Source organism: Salmo salar, chromosome ssa27 (assembly GCF_905237065.1).
Source record: "Salmo salar chromosome ssa27, Ssal_v3.1, whole genome shotgun sequence".
NCBI classification, from domain to species: Eukaryota; Metazoa; Chordata; class Actinopteri; order Salmoniformes; family Salmonidae; genus Salmo; species Salmo salar.
This window is the reverse complement of record NC_059468.1, coordinates 39,270,049-39,290,323: the sequence shown is the minus strand read 5'-3', so window position 1 is coordinate 39,290,323 and position 20,275 is coordinate 39,270,049. Positions and strand designations below refer to the sequence as shown.

At 45.2% G+C, this 20,275-nt stretch overlaps 23 non-coding genes across 23 annotated transcripts; all 23 read left to right on the top strand.

Annotated features, from left to right (window-relative positions):
- Positions 1-642: 642 nt before the first annotated feature.
- On the top strand, positions 643-730 carry trnay-gua (transfer RNA tyrosine (anticodon GUA)). Its single transcript is given in 2 exon segments — positions 643-679; positions 695-730. It is a non-coding gene; the product is annotated as a tRNA-Tyr (tRNA).
- Positions 731-1,526: 796 nt separating this feature from the next.
- On the top strand, positions 1,527-1,614 carry trnay-gua (transfer RNA tyrosine (anticodon GUA)). Its single transcript is given in 2 exon segments — positions 1,527-1,563; positions 1,579-1,614. It is a non-coding gene; the product is annotated as a tRNA-Tyr (tRNA).
- Positions 1,615-2,395: 781 nt separating this feature from the next.
- On the top strand, positions 2,396-2,483 carry trnay-gua (transfer RNA tyrosine (anticodon GUA)). Its single transcript is given in 2 exon segments — positions 2,396-2,432; positions 2,448-2,483. It is a non-coding gene; the product is annotated as a tRNA-Tyr (tRNA).
- A 797-nt stretch (positions 2,484-3,280) lies between these two features.
- trnay-gua (transfer RNA tyrosine (anticodon GUA)) lies at positions 3,281-3,368 on the top strand. The gene is given in 2 exon segments: positions 3,281-3,317; positions 3,333-3,368. It is a non-coding gene; the product is annotated as a tRNA-Tyr (tRNA).
- A 600-nt stretch (positions 3,369-3,968) lies between these two features.
- On the top strand, positions 3,969-4,056 carry trnay-gua (transfer RNA tyrosine (anticodon GUA)). The gene is given in 2 exon segments: positions 3,969-4,005; positions 4,021-4,056. It is a non-coding gene; the product is annotated as a tRNA-Tyr (tRNA).
- A 799-nt stretch (positions 4,057-4,855) lies between these two features.
- trnay-gua (transfer RNA tyrosine (anticodon GUA)) lies at positions 4,856-4,943 on the top strand. Its single transcript is given in 2 exon segments — positions 4,856-4,892; positions 4,908-4,943. It is a non-coding gene; the product is annotated as a tRNA-Tyr (tRNA).
- A 772-nt stretch (positions 4,944-5,715) lies between these two features.
- Positions 5,716-5,803, top strand: trnay-gua (transfer RNA tyrosine (anticodon GUA)). Its single transcript is given in 2 exon segments — positions 5,716-5,752; positions 5,768-5,803. It is a non-coding gene; the product is annotated as a tRNA-Tyr (tRNA).
- Positions 5,804-6,600: 797 nt separating this feature from the next.
- Positions 6,601-6,688, top strand: trnay-gua (transfer RNA tyrosine (anticodon GUA)). Its single transcript is given in 2 exon segments — positions 6,601-6,637; positions 6,653-6,688. It is a non-coding gene; the product is annotated as a tRNA-Tyr (tRNA).
- Positions 6,689-7,485: 797 nt separating this feature from the next.
- On the top strand, positions 7,486-7,573 carry trnay-gua (transfer RNA tyrosine (anticodon GUA)). Its single transcript is given in 2 exon segments — positions 7,486-7,522; positions 7,538-7,573. It is a non-coding gene; the product is annotated as a tRNA-Tyr (tRNA).
- A 790-nt stretch (positions 7,574-8,363) lies between these two features.
- Positions 8,364-8,451, top strand: trnay-gua (transfer RNA tyrosine (anticodon GUA)). Its single transcript is given in 2 exon segments — positions 8,364-8,400; positions 8,416-8,451. It is a non-coding gene; the product is annotated as a tRNA-Tyr (tRNA).
- Positions 8,452-9,248: 797 nt separating this feature from the next.
- Positions 9,249-9,336, top strand: trnay-gua (transfer RNA tyrosine (anticodon GUA)). Its single transcript is given in 2 exon segments — positions 9,249-9,285; positions 9,301-9,336. It is a non-coding gene; the product is annotated as a tRNA-Tyr (tRNA).
- A 797-nt stretch (positions 9,337-10,133) lies between these two features.
- Positions 10,134-10,221, top strand: trnay-gua (transfer RNA tyrosine (anticodon GUA)). The gene is given in 2 exon segments: positions 10,134-10,170; positions 10,186-10,221. It is a non-coding gene; the product is annotated as a tRNA-Tyr (tRNA).
- A 797-nt stretch (positions 10,222-11,018) lies between these two features.
- On the top strand, positions 11,019-11,106 carry trnay-gua (transfer RNA tyrosine (anticodon GUA)). The gene is given in 2 exon segments: positions 11,019-11,055; positions 11,071-11,106. It is a non-coding gene; the product is annotated as a tRNA-Tyr (tRNA).
- A 791-nt stretch (positions 11,107-11,897) lies between these two features.
- Positions 11,898-11,985, top strand: trnay-gua (transfer RNA tyrosine (anticodon GUA)). The gene is given in 2 exon segments: positions 11,898-11,934; positions 11,950-11,985. It is a non-coding gene; the product is annotated as a tRNA-Tyr (tRNA).
- Positions 11,986-12,771: 786 nt separating this feature from the next.
- Positions 12,772-12,859, top strand: trnay-gua (transfer RNA tyrosine (anticodon GUA)). The gene is given in 2 exon segments: positions 12,772-12,808; positions 12,824-12,859. It is a non-coding gene; the product is annotated as a tRNA-Tyr (tRNA).
- A 787-nt stretch (positions 12,860-13,646) lies between these two features.
- trnay-gua (transfer RNA tyrosine (anticodon GUA)) lies at positions 13,647-13,734 on the top strand. Its single transcript is given in 2 exon segments — positions 13,647-13,683; positions 13,699-13,734. It is a non-coding gene; the product is annotated as a tRNA-Tyr (tRNA).
- A 794-nt stretch (positions 13,735-14,528) lies between these two features.
- On the top strand, positions 14,529-14,616 carry trnay-gua (transfer RNA tyrosine (anticodon GUA)). The gene is given in 2 exon segments: positions 14,529-14,565; positions 14,581-14,616. It is a non-coding gene; the product is annotated as a tRNA-Tyr (tRNA).
- A 794-nt stretch (positions 14,617-15,410) lies between these two features.
- Positions 15,411-15,498, top strand: trnay-gua (transfer RNA tyrosine (anticodon GUA)). Its single transcript is given in 2 exon segments — positions 15,411-15,447; positions 15,463-15,498. It is a non-coding gene; the product is annotated as a tRNA-Tyr (tRNA).
- Positions 15,499-16,295: 797 nt separating this feature from the next.
- On the top strand, positions 16,296-16,383 carry trnay-gua (transfer RNA tyrosine (anticodon GUA)). Its single transcript is given in 2 exon segments — positions 16,296-16,332; positions 16,348-16,383. It is a non-coding gene; the product is annotated as a tRNA-Tyr (tRNA).
- Positions 16,384-17,181: 798 nt separating this feature from the next.
- trnay-gua (transfer RNA tyrosine (anticodon GUA)) lies at positions 17,182-17,269 on the top strand. The gene is given in 2 exon segments: positions 17,182-17,218; positions 17,234-17,269. It is a non-coding gene; the product is annotated as a tRNA-Tyr (tRNA).
- A 798-nt stretch (positions 17,270-18,067) lies between these two features.
- Positions 18,068-18,155, top strand: trnay-gua (transfer RNA tyrosine (anticodon GUA)). Its single transcript is given in 2 exon segments — positions 18,068-18,104; positions 18,120-18,155. It is a non-coding gene; the product is annotated as a tRNA-Tyr (tRNA).
- A 797-nt stretch (positions 18,156-18,952) lies between these two features.
- Positions 18,953-19,040, top strand: trnay-gua (transfer RNA tyrosine (anticodon GUA)). The gene is given in 2 exon segments: positions 18,953-18,989; positions 19,005-19,040. It is a non-coding gene; the product is annotated as a tRNA-Tyr (tRNA).
- Positions 19,041-19,838: 798 nt separating this feature from the next.
- On the top strand, positions 19,839-19,926 carry trnay-gua (transfer RNA tyrosine (anticodon GUA)). The gene is given in 2 exon segments: positions 19,839-19,875; positions 19,891-19,926. It is a non-coding gene; the product is annotated as a tRNA-Tyr (tRNA).
- Positions 19,927-20,275: the final 349 nt, after the last annotated feature.

Here is a 20,275-nt window from a genome sequence, read left to right as displayed (position 1 = left end):
AGCAATCCTTAGGTCGCTGGTTCAAATCTGGTTCAAAGGAGTGTACATTATCTTGTGGATTGCCCCAATTTTTTGACAGCCGTGAACTTTGACTTGCGATTGACTAACATATTATCTTTCCTGAGAGCGCCGAATTCTTCACTTGTTGGTCTTCGATAGGACAGGTGGTAGAGCGGCGGACTGTGTAGGTGAAATTGCAACAATCCATATGTCACTGGCTCACACTATCTCAAAGGAGGATAACCTTTTCCGCATTTGTGCTGACTTTTTGACGTTTGCAAAGTTATTCCCTAAAAGCAATTATTTCCCTGACCGGGAATCAAACACGGGACACAACAGCAAAAGCTCCAAATCCTTGTCACTAGACCACCAGGGAAAGGGAAAAACCTTCAGCAGTGTCGGGCCTAAACAGCATTATTTACCCTCGGCTCACATTTTCTCTATCCCCAAATGCAACTACTGGCATTCTAAGGGGATGTAGCTCAGCAGAAGTGCGCATGCTTTGCATGTATGAGGACCCGGCTTCAATCCCTGGCATCTCCATGAAACCACCAAACTAAGAAGTTTAACTTTTAAAAGGACTCATATCCATCAGCAGAACTTATGACCATCTAGGTGATGGCGTTGTGACATACTCATTGACCTTTGATAGCTCAGTTGGTAGAGCAGAGGACTGTAGCTGCTAATTGTAGCAATCCTTAGGTCGCTGGTTCAAATCCGGCTCTAAGGAGCTACATTTTTCTTGTGGATTGCCCCAATTTTTTGACAGCCGTGAACTTTGACTTGCGATTGACTAACACATTATCTTTCCCTGAGAACGCCAAATTCTTCATTTCTTGCTCTCCGTAGGACAGTTGGTAGAGTGGATGACTGTAGGTGCTCTGTGCAGCAATCCTTAGGTTGCTGGTTCAAATCCGGTTCAAAGGACTGTACGTTTTCTTGTGGATTGCCCCAATTTTTTGACAGCGTGAACTTTGACTTGCGATTGACTAACATATTATCTTTCCCTGAGAGCGCCGAATTCTTCACTTGTTGGTCTTCCATAGGACAGGTGGTAGAGCGGCGGAGTGTACGTGAAATTGCAACAATCCTTATGTCACTGGCTCACACTATCTCAAAGGAGGATAACCTTTTCCGCATTTGTGCTGACTTTTTGACGTTTGCAAAGTTATTCCCTAAAAGCAATTATTTCCCTGACCGGGAATCAAACACGGGACACAACAGCAAATGCTCCAAATCCTTGTCACTAGACCACCAGGGAGAGGGAAAAACCTTCAGCAGTGTCGGGCCTAAACAGCATTCTTTACCCTCGGCTCACATTTTCTCTATCCCCAAATGCAACTACTGGCATTCTAAGGGGATGTAGCTCAGCAGAAGTGCGCATGCTTTGCATGTATGAGGACCCGGCTTCAATCCCTGGCATCTCCATGAAACCACCAAACTAAGAAGTTAACTTTTAAAAGGGCTCATATCCATCAGCAGAACTTATGACCATCTTGGTGATGGCGTTGTGACATACTCATCGACCTTTGATAGCTCAGTTGGTAGAGCGGAGGACTGTAGATGCTCGGTCCAGCGATCCTTAGGTCGCTGGCTCAAATCCGGCTCAAAGGAGTGTACATTTTCTTGTGGATTGCCCCAATTTTTTGACAGCCGTGAACTTTGACTTGTGATTGACTAACACATTATCTGTCCCTGAGAACGCCAAATTCTTCGTATCTTCCTCTGCGTAGGACAGTTGGTAGAGTGGATGACTGTAGGTGCTCTGTGCAGCAATCCTTAGGTCGCTGGTTCAAATCCGGTTCAAAGGAGTGTAGATTTTCTTGTGGATTGCCCCAATTTCTTGACAGCCGTGAACTTTGACTTGCGATTGACTAACATATTATCTTTCCCTGAGAGCACCGAATTCTTCACTTGTTGGTCTTCCATAGGACAGGTGGTAGAGAGGCGGAGTGTACGTGATGTCACTGGCTCACACTATCTCAAAGGAGGATAACCTTTTCCGCATTTGTGCTGACTTTTCGACGTTTGCAAAGTTATTCCCTAAAAGCAATTATTTCCCTGACCGGGAATCAAACACGGGACACAACAGCAAAAGCTCCAAATCCTTGTCACTAGACCACCAGGGAAAGGGAAAAACCTTCAGCAGTGTCGGGCCTAAACAGCATTCTTTACCCTCGGCTCACATTTTCTCTATCCCCAAATGCAACTACTGGCATTCTAAGGGGATGTAGCTCAGCAGAAGTGCGCATGCTTTGCATGTATGAGGACCCGGCTTCAATCCCTGGCATCTACATGAAACCACCAAACTAAGAAGTTTAACTTTTAAAAGGGCTCATATCCATCAGCAGAACTTATGACCATCTAGGTGATGGCGTTGTGACATACTCATCGACGTTTGATAGCTCAGTTGGTAGAGCGGAGGACTGTAGGAGCTAATTACAGCATTCCTTAGGTCGCTGGTTCAAATCCGGCTCAAAGGAGTGAAATTTTTCTTGTGGATTGCCCCAATTTTTTGACAGCCGTGAACTTTGACTTGCGATTGACTAACACATTATCTTTCCCTGAGAACGCCAAATTCTTCATTTCTTGCTCTCCGTAGGACAGTTGGTAGAGTGGATGACGGTAGGTGCTCTGTGCAGCAATCCTTAGGTCGCTGGTTCAAATCCGGTTCAAAGGAGTGTAAATTTTCTTGTGGATTGCCTCAATTTTTTGACAGCCGTGAACTTTGACTTGCGATTGACTAACATATTATCTTTCCCTGAGAGCGCCAAATTCTTCACTTGTTGGTCTTCCATAGGACAGGTGGTAGAGCGGCGGAGTGTACGTGAAATTGCAACAATCCTTATGTCACTGGCTCACACTATCTCAAAGGAGGATAACCTTTTCCGCATTTGTGCTGACTTTTTGACGTTTGCAAATTTATTCCCTAAAAGCAATTATTTCCCTGACCGGGAATCAAACACGGGACACAACAGCAAAAGCTCCAAATCCTTGTCACTAGACCACCAGGGAAAGGGAAAAACCTTCAGCAGTGTCGGGCCTAAACAGCATTCTTTACCCTCGGCTCACATTTTCTCTATCCCCAAATGCAACTACTGGCATTCTAAGGGGATGTAGCTCAGCAGAAGTGCGCATGCTTTGCATGTATGAGGACCCGGCTTCAATCCCTGGCATCTCCATGAAACCACCAAACTAAGAAGTTAACTTTTAAAAGGGCTCATATCCATCAGCAGAACTTATTACCATCTAGGTGATGGCGTTGTGACATACTCATCGACCTTTGATAGCTCAGTTGGTAGAGCGGAGGACTGTAGATGCTCTGTCCAGCAATCCTTAGGTCGCTGGCTCAAATCCGGCTCACAGGAGTGTACATTTTCTTGTGGATTGCCCCAATTTTTTGACAGCCGTGAACTTTGACTTGCGATTGACTAACATATTATCTTTCCCTGAGAGCGCCGAATTCTTCACTTGTTGGTCATCTATAGGACAGGTGGTAGAGCGGTGGAGTCTACGTGAAATTGCAACAATCCTTATGTCACTGGCTCACACTATCTCAAAGGAGGATAACCTTTTCCGCATTTGTGCTGACTTTTTGACGTTTGCAAATTTATTCCCTAAAAGCAATTATTTCCCTGACCGGGAATCAAACACGGGACACAACAGCAAATGCTCCAAATCCTTGTCACTAGACCACCAGGGAGAGGGAAAAACCTTCAGCAGTGTCGGGCCTAAACAGCATTCTTTACCCTCGGCTCACATTTTCTCTATCCCCAAATGCAACTACTGGCATTCTAAGGGGATGTAGCTCAGCAGAAGTGAGCATGCTTTGCATGTATGAGGACCCGGCTTCAATCCCTGGCATCTCCATGAAACCACCAAACTAAGAAGTTAACTTTTAAAAGGGCTCATATCCATCAGCAGAACTTATGACCATCTAGGTGATGGCGTTGTGACATACTCATCGACCTTTGATAGCTCAGTTGGTAGAGCGGAGGACTGTAGGTGCTCGGTCCAGCGATCCTTAGGTCGCTGGCTCAAATCCGGCTCAAAGGAGTGAAATTTTTCTTGTGGATTGCCCCAATTTTTGTGACAGCCGTGAACTTTGACTTGCGATTGACTAACACATTATCTTTCCCTGAGAACGCCAAATTCTTCATTTCTTGCTCTCCGTAGGACAGTTGGTAGAGTGGATGATGGTAGGTGCTCTGTGCAGCAATCCTTAGGTCGCTGGTTCAAATCCGGTTCAAAGGAGTGTAGATTTTCTTGTGGATTGCCCCAATTTCTTGACAGCCGTGAACTTTGACTTGCGATTGACTAACATATTATCTTTCCCTGAGAGCGCCGAATTCTTCACTTGTTGGTCTTCCGTAGGACAGGTGGTAGAGCGGCGGAGTGTACGTGAAATTGCAACAATCCTTATGTCACTGGCTCACACTATCTCAAAGGAGGATAACCTTTTCCGCATTTGTGCTGACTTTCTGACGTTTGCAAAGTTATTCCCTAAAAGCAATTATTTCCCTGACCGGGAATCAAACACGGGACACAACAGCAAATGCTCCAAATCCTTGTCACTAGACCACCAGGGAGAGGGAAAAACCTTCAGCAGTGTCGGGCCTAAACAGCATTCTTTAACCTCGGCTCACATTTTCTCTATCCCCAAATGCAACTACTGGCATTCTAAGGGGATGTAGCTCAGCAGAAGTGCGCATGCTTTGCATGTATGAGGACCCGGCTTCAATCCCTGGCATCTCCATGAAACCACCAAACTAAGAAGTTTAACTTTTAAAAGGGCTCATATCCATTAGCAGAACTTATGACCATCTAGGTGATGGCGTTGTGACATAGTCATCGACCTTTGATAGCTCAGTTGGTAGAGCGGAGGACTGTAGGAGCTAATTACAGCAATCCTTAGGTCGCTGGTTCAAATCCGGCTCAAAGGAGTGAAATTTTTCTTGTGGATTGCCCCAATTTTTTGACAGCCGTGAACTTTGACTTGCGATTGACTAACACATTATCTTTCCCTGAGAACGCCAAATTCTTCATTTCTTGCTCTCCTAAAAGTGATGACGTAGGTGCTCTGTGCAGCAATCTTAGGTCGTCCGGTTCAAAGGAGTGTACATTTTCTTGTGGATTGCCCCAATTTTTTGACAGCCGTGAACTTTGACTTGCGATTGACTAACATATTATCTTTCCCTGAGAGCGCCGAATTCTTCACTTGTTGGTCTTCCATAGGACAGGTGGTAGAGCGGCGGAGTGTACGTGAAATTGCAACAATCCTTATGTCACTGGCTCACACTATCTCAAAGGAGGATAACCTTTTCCGCATTTGTGCTGACTTTTTGACGTTTGCAAAGTTATTCCCTAAAAGCAATTATTTCCCTGACCGGGAATCAAACACGGGACACAACAGCAAAAGCTCCAAATCCTTGTCACTAGACCACCAGGGAAAGGGAAAAACCTTCAGCAGTGTCGGGCCTAAACAGCATTCTTTACCCTCGGCTCACATTTTCTCTATCCCCAAATGCAACTACTGGCATTCTAAGGGGATGTAGCTCAGCAGAAGTGCGCATGCTTTGCATGTATGAGGACCCGGCTTCAATCCCTGGCATCTCCATGAAACCACCAAACTAAGAAGTTAACTTTTAAAAGGGCTCATATCCATCAGCAGAACTTATGACCATCTAGGTGATGGCGTTGTGACATACTCATCGACCTTTGATAGCTCAGTTGGTAGAGCGGAGGACTGTAGGTGCTAATTACAGCAATCCTTAGGTCGCTGGTTCAAATCCGGCTCAAAGGAGTGAAATTTTTCTTGTGGATTGCCCCAATTTTTTGACAGCCGTGAACTTTGACTTGCGATTGACTAACACATTATCTTTCCCTGAGAACGCCAAATTCTTCATTTCTTGCTCTCCGTAGGACAGTTGGTAGAGTGGATGACGGTAGGTGCTCTGTGCAGCAATCCTTAGGTCGCTGGTTCAAATCCGGTTCAAAGGAGGGTACATTTTCTTGTGGATTGCCCCAATTTTTTGACAGCCGTGAACTTTGACTTGCGATTGACTAACATATTATCTTTCCCTGAGAGCGCCGAATTCTTCACTTGTTGGTCTTCCATAGGACAGGTGGTAGAGCGGCGGAGTGTACGTGAAATTGCAACAATCCTTATGTCACTGGCTCACACTATCTCAAAGGAGGATAACCTTTTCCGCATTTGTGCTGACTTTTTGACGTTTGCAAAGTTATTCCCTAAAAGCAATTATTTCCCTGACCGGGAATCAAACACGGGACACAACAGCAAAAGCTCCAAATCCTTGTCACTAGACCACCAGGGAAAGGGAAAAACCTTCAGCAGTGTCGGGCCTAAACAGCATTCTTTACCCTCGGCTCACATTTTCTCTATCCCCAAATGCAACTACTGGCATTCTAAGGGGATGTAGCTCAGCAGAAGTGCGCATGCTTTGCATGTATGAGGACCCGGCTTCAATCCCTGGCATCTCCATGAAACCACCAAACTAAGAAGTTAACTTTTAAAAGGGCTCATATCCATCAGCAGAACTTATGACCATCTAGGTGATGGCGTTGTGACATACTCATCGACCTTTGATAGCTCAGTTGGTAGAGCGGAGGACTGTAGGTGCTAATTACAGCAATCCTTAGGTCGCTGGTTCAAATCCGGCTCAAAGGAGTGAAATTTTTCTTGTGGATTGCCCCAATTTTTTGACAGCCGTGAACTTTGACTTGCGATTGACTAACACATTATCTTTCCCTGAGAACGCCAAATTCTTCATTTCTTGCTCTCCGTAGGACAGTTGGTAGAGTGGATGACGGTAGGTGCTCTGTGCAGCAATCCTTAGGTCGCTGGTTCAAATCCGGTTCAAAGGAGTGTACATTTTCTTGTGGATTGCCCCAATTTTTTGACAGCCGTGAACTTTGACTTGCGATTGACTAACATATTATCTTTCCCTGAGAGCGCCGAATTCTTCACTTGTTGGTCTTCCATAGGACAGGTGGTAGAGCGGCGGAGTGTACGTGAAATTGCAACAATCCTTATGTCACTGGCTCACACTATCTCAAAGGAGGATAACCTTTTCCGCATTTGTGCTGACTTTTTGACGTTTGCAAAGTTATTCCCTAAAAGCAATTATTTCCCTGACCGGGAATCAAACACGGGACACAACAGCAAAAGCTCCAAATCCTTGTCACTAGACCACCAGGGAAAGGGAAAAACCTTCAGCAGTGTCGGGCCTAAACAGCATTCTTTACCCTCGGCTCACATTTTCTCTATCCCCAAATGCAACTACTGGCATTCTAAGGGGATGTAGCTCAGCAGAAGTGCGCATGCTTTGCATGTATGAGGACCCGGCTTCAATCCCTGGCATCTCCATGAAACCACCAAACTAAGAAGTTAACTTATAAAAGGGCTCATATCCATCAGCAGAACTTATGACCATCTAGGTGATGGCGTTGTGACATACTCATCGACCTTTGATAGCTCAGTTGGTAGAGCGGAGGACTGTAGGTGCTAATTACAGCAATCCTTAGGTCGCTGGTTCAAATCCGGCTCAAAGGAGTGAAATTTTTCTTGTGGATTGCCCCAATTTTTTGACAGCCGTGAACTTTGACTTGCGATTGACTAACACATTATCTTTCCCTGAGAACGCCAAATTATTTCTTGCTCTCCGTAGGACAGTTGGTAGAGTGGATGACGGTAGGTGCTCTGTGCAGCAATCTTAGGTCGTGGTTCAAACCGGTTCAAAGGAGTGTACATTTTCTTGTGGATTGCCCCAATTTTTTGACAGCCGTGAACTTTGACTTGCGATTGACTAACATATTATCTTTCCCTGAGAGCGCCGAATTCTTCACTTGTTGGTCTTCCATAGGACAGGTGGTAGAGCGGCGGAGTGTACGTGAAATTGCAACAATCCTTATGTCACTGGCTCACACTATCTCAAAGGAGGATAACCTTTTCCGCATTTGTGCTGACTTTTTGACGTTTGCAAAGTTATTCCCTAAAAGCAATTATTTCCCTGACCGGGAATCAAACACGGGACACAACAGCAAAAGCTCCAAATCCTTGTCACTAGACCACCAGGGAAAGGGAAAAACCTTCAGCAGTGTCGGGCCTAAACAGCATTCTTTACCCTCGGCTCACATTTTCTCTATCCCCAAATGCAACTACTGGCATTCTAAGGGGATGTAGCTCAGCAGAAGTGCGCATGCTTTGCATGTATGAGGACCCGGCTTCAATCCCTGGCATCTCCATGAAACCACCAAACTAAGAAGTTAACTTTTAAAAGGGCTCATATCCATCAGCAGAACTTATGACCATCTAGGTGATGGCGTTGTGACATACTCATCGACCTTTGATAGCTCAGTTGGTAGAGCGGAGGACTGTAGGTGCTAATTACAGCAATCCTTAGGTCGCTGGTTCAAATCCGGCTCAAAGGAGTGAAATTTTTCTTGTGGATTGCCCCAATTTTTTGACAGCCGTGAACTTTGACTTGCGATTGACTAACACATTATCTTTCCCTGAGAACGCCAAATTCGTCATTTCTTGCTCTCCGTAGGACAGTTGGTAGAGTGGATGACGGTAGGTGCTCTGTGCAGCAATCCTTAGGTCGCTGGTTCAAATCCGGTTCAAAGGAGTGTACATTTTCTTGTGGATTGCCCCAATTTTTTGACAGCCGTGAACTTTGACTTGCGATTGACTAACATATTATCTTTCCCTGAGAGCGCCGAATTCTTCACTTGTTGGTCTTCCATAGGACAGGTGGTAGAGCGGCGGAGTGTACGTGAAATTGCAACAATCCTTATGTCACTGGCTCACACTATCTCAAAGGAGGATAACCTTTTCCGCATTTGTGCTGACTTTTTGACGTTTGCAAAGTTATTCCCTAAAAGCAATTATTTCCCTGACCGGGAATCAAACACGGGACACAACAGCAAAAGCTCCAAATCCTTGTCACTAGACCACCAGGGAAAGGGAAAAACCTTCAGCAGTGTCGGGCCTAAACAGCATTCTTTACCCTCGGCTCACATTTTCTCTATCCCCAAATGCAACTACTGGCATTCTAAGGGGATGTAGCTCAGCAGAAGTGCGCATGCTTAGCATGTATGAGGACCCGGCTTCAATCCCTGGCATCTCCATGAAACCACCAAACTAAGAAGTTAACTTATAAAAGGGCTCATATCCATCAGCAGAACTTATGACCATCTAGGTGATGGCGTTGTGACATACTCATCGACCTTTGATAGCTCAGTTGGTAGAGCGGAGGACTGTAGGTGCTAATTACAGCAATCCTTAGGTCGCTGGTTCAAATCCGGCTCAAAGGAGTGAAATTTTTCTTGTGGATTGCCCCAATTTTTTGACAGCCGTGAACTTTGACTTGCGATTGACTAACACATTATCTTTCCCTGAGAACGCCAAATTCGTCATTTCTTGCTCTCCGTAGGACAGTTGGTAGAGTGGATGACGGTAGGTGCTCTGTGCAGCAATCCTTAGGTCGCTGGTTCAAATCCGGTTCAAAGGAGTGTACATTTTCTTGTGGATTGCCCCAATTTTTTGACAGCCGTGAACTTTGACTTGCGATTGACTAACATATTATCTTTCCCTGAGAGCGCCGAATTCTTCACTTGTTGGTCTTCCATAGGACAGGTGGTAGAGCGGCGGAGTGTACGTGAAATTGCAACAATCCTTATGTCACTGGCTCACACTATCTCAAAGGAGGATAACCTTTTCCGCATTTGTGCTGACTTTTTGACGTTTGCAAAGTTATTCCCTAAAAGCAATTATTTCCCTGACCGGGAATCAAACATGGGACACAACAGCAAAAGCTCCAAATCCTTGTCACTAGACCACCAGGGAAAGGGAAAAACCTTCAGCAGTGTCGGGCCTAAACAGCATTCTTTACCCTCGGCTCACATTTTCTCTATCCCCAAATGCAACTACTGGCATTCTAAGGGGATGTAGCTCAGCAGAAGTGCGCATGCTTTGCATGTATGAGGACCCGGCTTCAATCCCTGGCATCTCCATGAAACCACCAAACTAAGAAGTTAACTTATAAAAGGGCTCATATCCATCAGCAGAACTTATGACCATCTAGGTGATGGCGTTGTGACATACTCATCGACCTTTGATAGCTCAGTTGGTAGAGCGGAGGACTGTAGGTGCTAATTACAGCAATCCTTAGGTCGCTGGTTCAAATCCGGCTCAAAGGAGTGAAATTTTTCTTGTGGATTGCCCCAATTTTTTGACAGCCGTGAACTTTGACTTGCGATTGACTAACACATTATCTTTCCCTGAGAACGCCAAATTCGTCATTTCTTGCTCTCCGTAGGACAGTTGGTAGAGTGGATGACGGTAGGTGCTCTGTGCAGCAATCCTTAGGTCGCTGGTTCAAATCCGGTTCAAAGGAGTGTACATTTTCTTGTGGATTGCCCCAATTTTTTGACAGCCGTGAACTTTGACTTGCGATTGACTAACATATTATCTTTCCCTGAGAGCGCCGAATTCTTCACTTGTTGGTCTTCCATAGGACAGGTGGTAGAGCGGCGGAGTGTACGTGAAATTGCAACAATCCTTATGTCACTGGCTCACACTATCTCAAAGGAGGATAACCTTTTCCGCATTTGTGCTGACTTTTTGACGTTTGCAAAGTTATTCCCTAAAAGCAATTATTTCCCTGACCGGGAATCAAACACGGGACACAACAGCAAAAGCTCCAAATCCTTGTCACTAGACCACCAGGGAAAGGGAAAAACCTTCAGCAGTGTCGGGCCTAAACAGCATTCTTTACCCTCGGCTCACATTTTCTCTATCCCCAAATGCAACTACTGGCATTCTAAGGGGATGTAGCTCAGCAGAAGTGCGCATGCTTAGCATGTATGAGGACCCGGCTTCAATCCCTGGCATCTCCATGAAACCACCAAACTAAGAAGTTAACTTATAAAAGGGCTCATATCCATCAGCAGAACTTATGACCATCTAGGTGATGGCGTTGTGACATACTCATCGACCTTTGATAGCTCAGTTGGTAGAGCGGAGGACTGTAGGTGCTAATTACAGCAATCCTTAGGTCGCTGGTTCAAATCCGGCTCAAAGGAGTGAAATTTTTCTTGTGGATTGCCCCAATTTTTTGACAGCCGTGAACTTTGACTTGCGATTGACTAACACATTATCTTTCCCTGAGAACGCCAAATTCGTCATTTCTTGCTCTCCGTAGGACAGTTGGTAGAGTGGATGACGGTAGGTGCTCTGTGCAGCAATCCTTAGGTCGCTGGAACGGTTCAAAGGAGTGTACATTTTCTTGTGGATTGCCCCAATTTTTTGACAGCCGTGAACTTTGACTTGCGATTGACTAACATATTATCTTTCCCTGAGAGCGCCGAATTCTTCACTTGTTGGTCTTCCATAGGACAGGTGGTAGAGCGGCGGAGTGTACGTGAAATTGCAACAATCCTTATGTCACTGGCTTACACTATCTCAAAGGAGCATAACCTTTTCCGCATTTGTGCTGACTTTTTGACGTTTGCAAAGTTATTCCCTAAAAGCAATTATTTCCATGACCGGGAATCAAACACGGGACACAACAGCAAAAGCTCCAAATCCTTGTCACTAGACCACCAGGGAAAGGGAAAAACCTTCAGCAGTGTCGGGCCTAAACAGCATTCTTTACCCTCGGCTCACATTTTCTCTATCCCCAAATGCAACTACTGGCATTCTAAGGGGATGTAGCTCAGCAGAAGTGCGCATGCTTAGCATGTGTGAGGACCCGGCTTCAATCCCTGGCATCTCCATGAAACCACCAAACTAAGAAGTTAACTTTTAAAAGGGCTCATATCCATCAGCAGAACTTATGACCATCTAGGTCATGGCGTTGTGACATACTCATCGACCTTTGATAGCTCAGTTGGTAGAGCGGAGGACTGTAGGTGCTAATTACAGCAATCCTTAGGTCGCTGGTTCAAATCCGGCTCAAAGGAGTGAAATTTTTCTTGTGGATTGCCCCAATTTTTTGACAGCCGTGAACTTTGACTTGCGATTGACTAACACATTATCTTTCCCTGAGAACGCCAAATTCTTCATTTCTTGCTCTCCGTAGGACAGTTGGTAGAGTGGATAACGGTAGGTGCTCTGTGCAGCAATCCTTAGGTCGCCGGTTCAAAGGAGGGTACATTTTCTTGTGGATTGCCCCAATTTTTGGACAGCCGTGAACTTTGACTTGCGATTGACTAACATATTATCTTTCCCTGAGAGTGCCGAATTCTTCACTTGTTGGTCTTCCATAGGACAGGTGGTAGAGCGGCGGCGTGTACGTGAAATTGCAACAACGCTTATGTCACTGGCTTACACTATCTCAAAGGAGCATAACCTTTTACGCATTTGTGCTGACTTTTTGACGTTTGCAAAGTTATTCCCTAAAAGCAATTATTTCCCTGACCGGGAATCAAACACGGGACACAACAGCAAAAGCTCCAAATCCTTGTCACTAGACCACCAGGGAAAGGGAAAAACCTTCAGCAGTGTCGGGCCTAAACAGCATTCTTTACCCTCGGCTCACATTTTCTCTATCCCCAAATGCAACTACTGGCATTCTAAGGGGATGTAGCTCAGCAGAAGTGCGCATGCTTTGCATGTATGAGGACCCGGCTTCAATCCCTGGCATCTCCATGAAACCACCAAACTAAGAAGTTAACTTTTAAAAGGGCTCATATCCATCAGCAGAACTTATGACCATCTAGGTGATGGCGTTGTGACATACTCATCGACCTTTGATAGCTCAGTTGGTAGAGCGGAGGACTGTAGGTGCTAATTACAGCAATCCTTAGGTCGCTGGTTCAAATCCGGCTCAAAGGAGTGAAATTTTTCTTGTGGATTGCCCCAATTTTTTGACAGCCGTGAACTTTGACTTGCGATTGACTAACACATTATCTTTCCCTGAGAACGCCAAATTCTTCATTTCTTGCTCTCCGTAGGACAGTTGGTAGAGTGGATAACGGTAGGTGCTCTGTGCAGCAATCCTTAGGTCGCCGGTTCAAAGGAGGGTACATTTTCTTGTGGATTGCCCCAATTTTTGGACAGCCGTGAACTTTGACTTGCGATTGACTAACATATTATCTTTCCCTGAGAGTGCCGAATTCTTCACTTGTTGGTCTTCCATAGGACAGGTGGTAGAGCGGCGGCGTGTACGTGAAATTGCAACAACGCTTATGTCACTGGCTTACACTATCTCAAAGGAGCATAACCTTTTACGCATTTGTGCTGACTTTTTGACGTTTGCAAAGTTATTCCCTAAAAGCAATTATTTCCATGACCGGGAATCAAACACGGGACACAACAGCAAAAGCTACAAATCCTTGTCACTAGACCACCAGGGAAAGGGAAAAACCTTCAGCAGTGTCGGGCCTAAACAGCATTCTTTACCCTCGGCTCACATTTTCTCTATCCCCAAATGCAACTACTGGCATTCTAAGGGGATGTAGCTCAGCAGAAGTGCGCATGCTTAGCATGTATGAGGACCCGGCTTCAATCCCTGGCATCTCCATGAAACCACCAAACTAAGAAGTTTAACTTTTAAAAGGGCTCATATCCATCAGCAGAACTTATGACCATCTAGGTGATGGCGTTGTGACATACTCATCGACCTTTGATAGCTCATTTGGTAGAGCGGAGGACTGTAGGTGCTAATTACAGCAATCCTTAGGTCGCTGGTTCAAATCCGGCTCAAAGGAGTGAACTTTTTCTTGTGGATTGCCCCAATTTTTTGACAGCCGTTAACTTTGACTTGCGATTGACTAACACATTATCTTTCCCTGAGAACGCCAAATTCGTCATTTCTTGCTCTCCGTAGGACAGTTGGTAGAGTGGATGACGGTAGGTGCTCTGTGCAGCAATCCTTAGGTCGCTGGTTCAAAGGTTCAAAGGAGGTACATTTTCTTGTGGATTGCCCCAATTTTTTGACAGCCGTGAACTTTGACTTGCGATTGACTAACATATTATCTTTCCCTGAGAGCGCCGAATTCTTCACTTGTTGGTCTTCCATAGGACAGGTGGTAGAGCGGCGGAGTGTACGTGAAATTGCAACAATCCTTATGTCACTGGCTCACACTATCTCAAAGGAGGATAACCTTTTCCGCATTTGTGCTGACTTTTTGACGTTTGCAAAGTTATTCCCTAAAAGCAATTATTTCCCTGACCGGGAATCAAACACGGGACACAACAGCAAAAGCTCCAAATCCTTGTCACTAGACCACCAGGGAAAGGGAAAAACCTCCAGCAGTGTCGGGCCTAAACAGCATTCTTTACCCTCGGCTCACATTTTCTCTATCCCCAAATGCAACTACTGGCATTCTAAGGGGATGTAGCTCAGCAGAAGTGCGCATGCTTTGCATGTATGAGGACCCGGCTTCAATCCCTGGCATCTACATGAAACCACCAAACTAAGAAGTTTAACTTTTAAAAGGGCTCATATCCATCAGCAGAACTTATGACCATCTAGGTGATGGCGTTGTGACATACTCATCGCCCTTTGATAGCTCAGTTGGTAGAGCGGAGGACTGTAGGTGCTAATTACAGCAATCCTTAGGTCGCTGGTTCAAATCCAGCTCAAAGGAGTGAAATTTTTCTTGTGGATTGCCCCAATTTTTTCAGCCGTGATCTTTGACTTGCGATTGGCTAACACATTATCTTTCCCTGAGAACGCCAAATTCTTCATTTCTTGCGCTCCGTAGGACAGTTGGTAGAGTGGATGATGGTAGGTGCTCTGTGCAGCAATCCTTAGGTCGCTGGTTCAAATCCGGTTCAAAGGAGTGTACATTTTCTTGTGGATTGCCCCAATTTTTTGACAGCCGTGAACTTTGACTTGCGATTGACTAACACATTATCTTTCCCTGAGAACGCCAAATTCTTTATTTCTTGCTCTCCGTAGGACAGGTGGTAGAGCGGCGGAGTGTACGTGAAATTGCAACAATCCTTATGTCACTGGCTCACACTATCTCAAAGGAGGATAACCTTTTCCGCATTTGTGCTGACTTTTTGACGTTTGCAAAGTTATTCCCTAAAAGCAATTATTTCCCTGACTGGGAATCAAACACGGGACACAACAGCAAAAGCTCCAAATCCTTGTCACTAGACCACCAGGGAAAGGGAAAAACCTTCAGCAGTGTCGCGCCTAAACAGCATTCTTTACCCTTGGCTCACATTTTCTCTATCCCCAAATGCAACTACTGGCATTCTAAAGGGATGTAGCTCAGCAGAAGTGCGCATGCTTTGCATGTATGAGGACCCGGCTTCAATCCCTGGCATCTCCATGAAACCACCAAACTAAGAAGTTAACTTTTAAAAGGGCTCATATCCATCAGCAGAACTTATGACCATCTAGGTGATGGCGTTGTGACATACTCATCGACCTTTGATAGCTCAGTTGGTAGAGCGGAGGACTGTAGGTGCTAATTACAGCAATCCTTAGGTCGCTGGTTCAAATCCGGCTCAAAGGAGTGAAATTTTTCTTGTGGATTGCCCCAATTTTTTGACAGCCGTGAACTTTGACTTGCGATTGACTAACACATTATCTTTCCCTGAGAACGCCAAATTCTTCATTTCTTGCTCTCCGTAGGACAGTTGGTAGAGTGGATGACTGTAGGTGCTCTGTGCAGTAATCCTTTGGTCGCTGGTTCAAATCCGGTTCAAAGGAGTGTACATTTTCTTGTGGATTGCCCCAATTTTTTGACAGCCGTGAACTTTGACTTGCGATTGACTAACATATTATCTTTCCCTGAGAGCGCCGAATTCTTCACTTGTTGGTCTTCCATAGGACAGGTGGTAGAGCGGCGGAGTGTACGTGAAATTGCAACAATCCTTATGTCACTGGCTCACACTATCTCAAAGGAGGATAACCTTTTCCGCATTTGTGCTGACTTTTTGACGTTTGCAAATTTATTCCCTAAAAGCAATTATTTCCCTGACCGGGAATCAAACACGGGACACAACAGCAAAAGCTCCAAATCCTTGTCACTAGACCACCAGGGAAAGGGAAAAACCTTCAGCAGTGTCGGGCCTAAACAGCATTCTTTACCCTCGGCTCACATTTTCTCTATCCCCAAATGCAAATACTGGCATTCTAAGGGGATGTAGCTCAGCAGAAGTGCGCATGCTTTGCATGTATGAGGACCCGGCTTCAATCCCTGGCATCTCCATGAAACCACCAAACTAAGAAGTTAACTTTTAAAAGGGCTCATATCCATCAGCAGAACTTATGACCATCTAGGTGATGGCGTTGTGACATACTCATCGACCTTTGATAGCACAGTTGGTAGAGCGGAGGACTGTAGGTCTTAATTACATCAATCCTTAGGTCGCCGGTTCAAATCCGGCTCAAAAGAGTGAAATTTTTCTTGTGGATTGCCCCAATTTTTTGACAGCCGTGAACTTTGACTTGCGATTGACTAACACATTATCTTTCCCTGAGAACGCCAAATTCTTTATTTCTTGCTCTCCGTAGGACAGGTGGTAGAGTGGATGACGGTATGTGCTCTGTGCAGCAATCCTTAGGTCGCTGGTTCAAATCCGGTTCAAAGGAGGGTACATTTTCTTGTGGATTGCCCCAATTTTTTGACAGCGGTGAACTTTGACTTGCGATTGACTAACATATTATCTTTCCCTGAGAGCGCCGAATTCTTCACTTGTTGGTCTTCCATAGGACAGGTGGTAGAGCGGCGGAGTGTACGTGAAATTGCAACAATCCTTATGTCACTGGCTCACACTATCTCAAAGGAGGATAACCTTTTCCGCATTTGTGCTGACTTTTTGACGTTTGCAAAGTTATTCCCTAAAAGCAATTATTTCCCTGACCGGGAATCAAACACGGGACACAACAGCAAAAGCTCCAAATCCTTGTCACTAGACCACCAGGGAAAGGGAAAAACCTTCAGCAGTGTCGGGCCTAAACAGCATTCTTTACCCTCGGCTCACATTTTCTCTATCCCCAAATGCAACTACTGGCATTCTAAGGGGATGTAGCTCAGCAGAAGTGCGCATGCTTAGCATGTATGAGGACCCGGCTTCAATCCCTGGCATCTACATGAAACCACCAAACTAAGAAGTTTAACTTTTAAAAGGGCTCATATCCATCAGCAGAACTTATGACCATCTAGGTGATGGCGTTGTGACATACTCATCGACCTTTGATAGCTCAGTTGGTAGAGCGGAGGACTGTAGGTGCTAATTACAGCAATCCTTAGGTCGCTGGTTCAAATCCGGCTCAAAGGAGTGAAATTTTTCTTGTGGATTGCCCCAATTTTTGTGACAGCCGTGAACTTTGACTTGCGATTGACTAACACATTATCTTTCCCTGAGAACGCCAAATTCGTCATTTCTTGCTCTCCGTAGGACAGTTGGTAGAGTGGATGACGGTAGGTGCTCTGTGCAGCAATCCTTAGGTCGCTGGTTCAAATCCGGTTCAAAGGAGTGTACATTTTCTTGTGGATTGCCCCAATTTTTTGACAGCCGTGAACTTTGACTTGCGATTGACTAACATATTATCTTTCCCTGAGAGCGCCGAATTCTTCACTTGTTGGTCTTCCATAGGACAGGTGGTAGAGCGGCGGAGTGTACGTGAAATTGCAACAATCCTTATGTCACTGGCTCACACTATCTCAAAGGAGGATAACCTTTTCCGCATTTGTGCTGACTTTTTGACGTTTGCAAAGTTATTCCCTAAAAGCAATTATTTCCCTGACCGGGAATCAAACACGGGACACAACAGCAAAAGCTCCAAATCCTTGTCACTAGACCACCAGGGAAAGGGAAAAACCTTCAGCAGTGTCGGGCCTAAACAGCATTCTTTACCCTCGGCTCACATTTTCTCTATCCCCAAATGCAACTACTGGCATTCTAAGGGGATGTAGCTCAGCAGAAGTGCGCATGCTTTGCATGTATGAGGACCCGGCTTCAATCCCTGGCATCTCCATGAAACCACCAAACTAAGAAGTTAACTTATAAAAGGGCTCATATCCATCAGCAGAACTTATGACCATCTAGGTGATGGCGTTGTGACATACTCATCGACCTTTGATAGCTCAGTTGGTAGAGCGGAGGACTGTAGGTGCTAATTACAGCAATCCTTAGGTCGCTGGTTCAAATCCGGCTCAAAGGAGTGACATTTTTCTTGTGGATTGCCCCAATTTTTTGACAGCCGTGAACTTTGACTTGCGATTGACTAACACATTATCTTTCCCTGAGAACGCCAAATTCTTCATTTCTTGCTCTCCGTAGGACAGTTGGTAGAGTGGATGACTGTAGGTGCTCTGTGCAGTAATCCTTTGGTCGCTGGTTCAAATCCGGTTCAAAGGAGTGTACATTTTCTTGTGGATTGCCCCAATTTTTTGACAGCCGTGAACTTTGACTTGCGATTGACTAACATATTATCTTTCCCTGAGAGCGCCGAATTCTTCACTTGTTGGTCTTCCATAGGACAGGTGGTAGAGCGGCGGAGTGTACGTGAAATTGCAACAATCCTTATGTTACTGGCTCACACTATCTCAAAGGAGCATAACCTTTTCCGCATTTGTGCTGACTTTTTGACGTTTGCAAAGTTATTCCCTAAAAGCAATTATTTCCATGACCGGGAATCAAACACGGGACACAACAGCAAAAGCTCCAAATCCTTGTCACTAAACCACCAGGGAAAGGGAAAAACCTTCAGCAGTGTCGGGCCTAAACAGCATTCTTTACCCTCGGCTCACATTTTCTCTATCCCCAAATGCAACTACTGGCATTCTAAGGGGATGTAGCTCAGCAGAAGTGCGCATGCTTTGCATGTATGAGGACCCGGCTTCAATCCCTGGCATCTCCATGAAACCACCAAACTAAGAAGTTAACTTTTAAAAGGGCTCATATCCATCAGCAGAACTTATGACCATCTAGGTGATGGCGTTGTGACATACTCATCGACCTTTGATAGCTCAGTTGGTAGAGCGGAGGACTGTAGGTGCTAATTACAGCAATCCTTAGGTCGCTGGTTCAAATCCGGCTCAAAGGAGTGAAATTTTTCTTGTGGATTGCCCCAATTTTTTGACAGCCGTGAACTTTGACTTGCGATTGACTAACACATTATCTTTCCCTGAGAACGCCAAATTCGTCATTTCTTGCTCTCCGTAGGACAGTTGGTAGAGTGGATGACGGTAGGTGCTCTGTGCAGCAATCCTTAGGTCGCTGGTTCAAATCCGGTTCAAAGGAGTGTACATTTTCTTGTGGATTGCCCCAATTTTTTGACAGCCGTGAACTTTGACTTGCGATTGACTAACATATTATCTTTCCCTGAGAGCGCCGAATTCTTCACTTGTTGGTCTTCCATAGGACAGGTGGTAGAGCGGCGGAGTGTACGTGAAATTGCAACAATCCTTATGTCACTGGCTCACACTATCTCAAAGGAGGATAACCTTTTCCGCATTTGTGCTGACTTTTTGACGTTTGCAAAGTTATTCCCTAAAAGCAATTATTTCCCTGACTGGGAATCAAACACGGGACACAACAGCAAAAGCTCCAAATCCTTGTCACTAGACCACCAGGGAAAGGGAAAAACCTTCAGCAGTGTCGGGCCTAAACAGCATTCTTTACCCTTGACTCGCATTTTCTCTATCCCCAAATGCAACTACTGGCATTCTAAAGGGATGTAGCTCAGCAGAAGTGCGCATGCTTTGCATGTATGAGGACCCGGCTTCAATCCCTGGCATCTCCATGAAACCACCAAACTAAGAACTTTAACTTTTAAAAGGGCTCATATCCATCAGCAGAACTTATGACCATCTAGGTGATGGCGTTGTGACATACTCATCGACCTTTGATAGCTCAGTTGGTAGAGCGGAGGACTGTAGGTGCTAATTACAGCAATCCTTAGGTCGCTGGTTCAAATCCGGCTCAAAGGAGTGACATTTTTCTTGTGGATTGCCCCAATTTTTTGACAGCCGTGAACTTTGACTTGCGATTGACTAACACATTATCTTTCCCTGAGAACGCCAAATTCTTCATTTCTTGCTCTCCGTAGGACAGTTGGTAGTTTGGATGACTGTAGGTGCTCTGTGCAGTAATCCTTTGGTCGCTGGTTCAAATCCGGTTCAAAGGAGTGTACATTTTCTTGTGGATTGCCCCAATTTTTTGACAGCCGTGAACTTTGACTTGCGATTGACTAACATATTATCTTTCCCTGAGAGCGCCGAATTCTTCACTTGTTGGTCTTCCATAGGACAGGTGGTAGAGCGGCGGAGTGTACGTGAA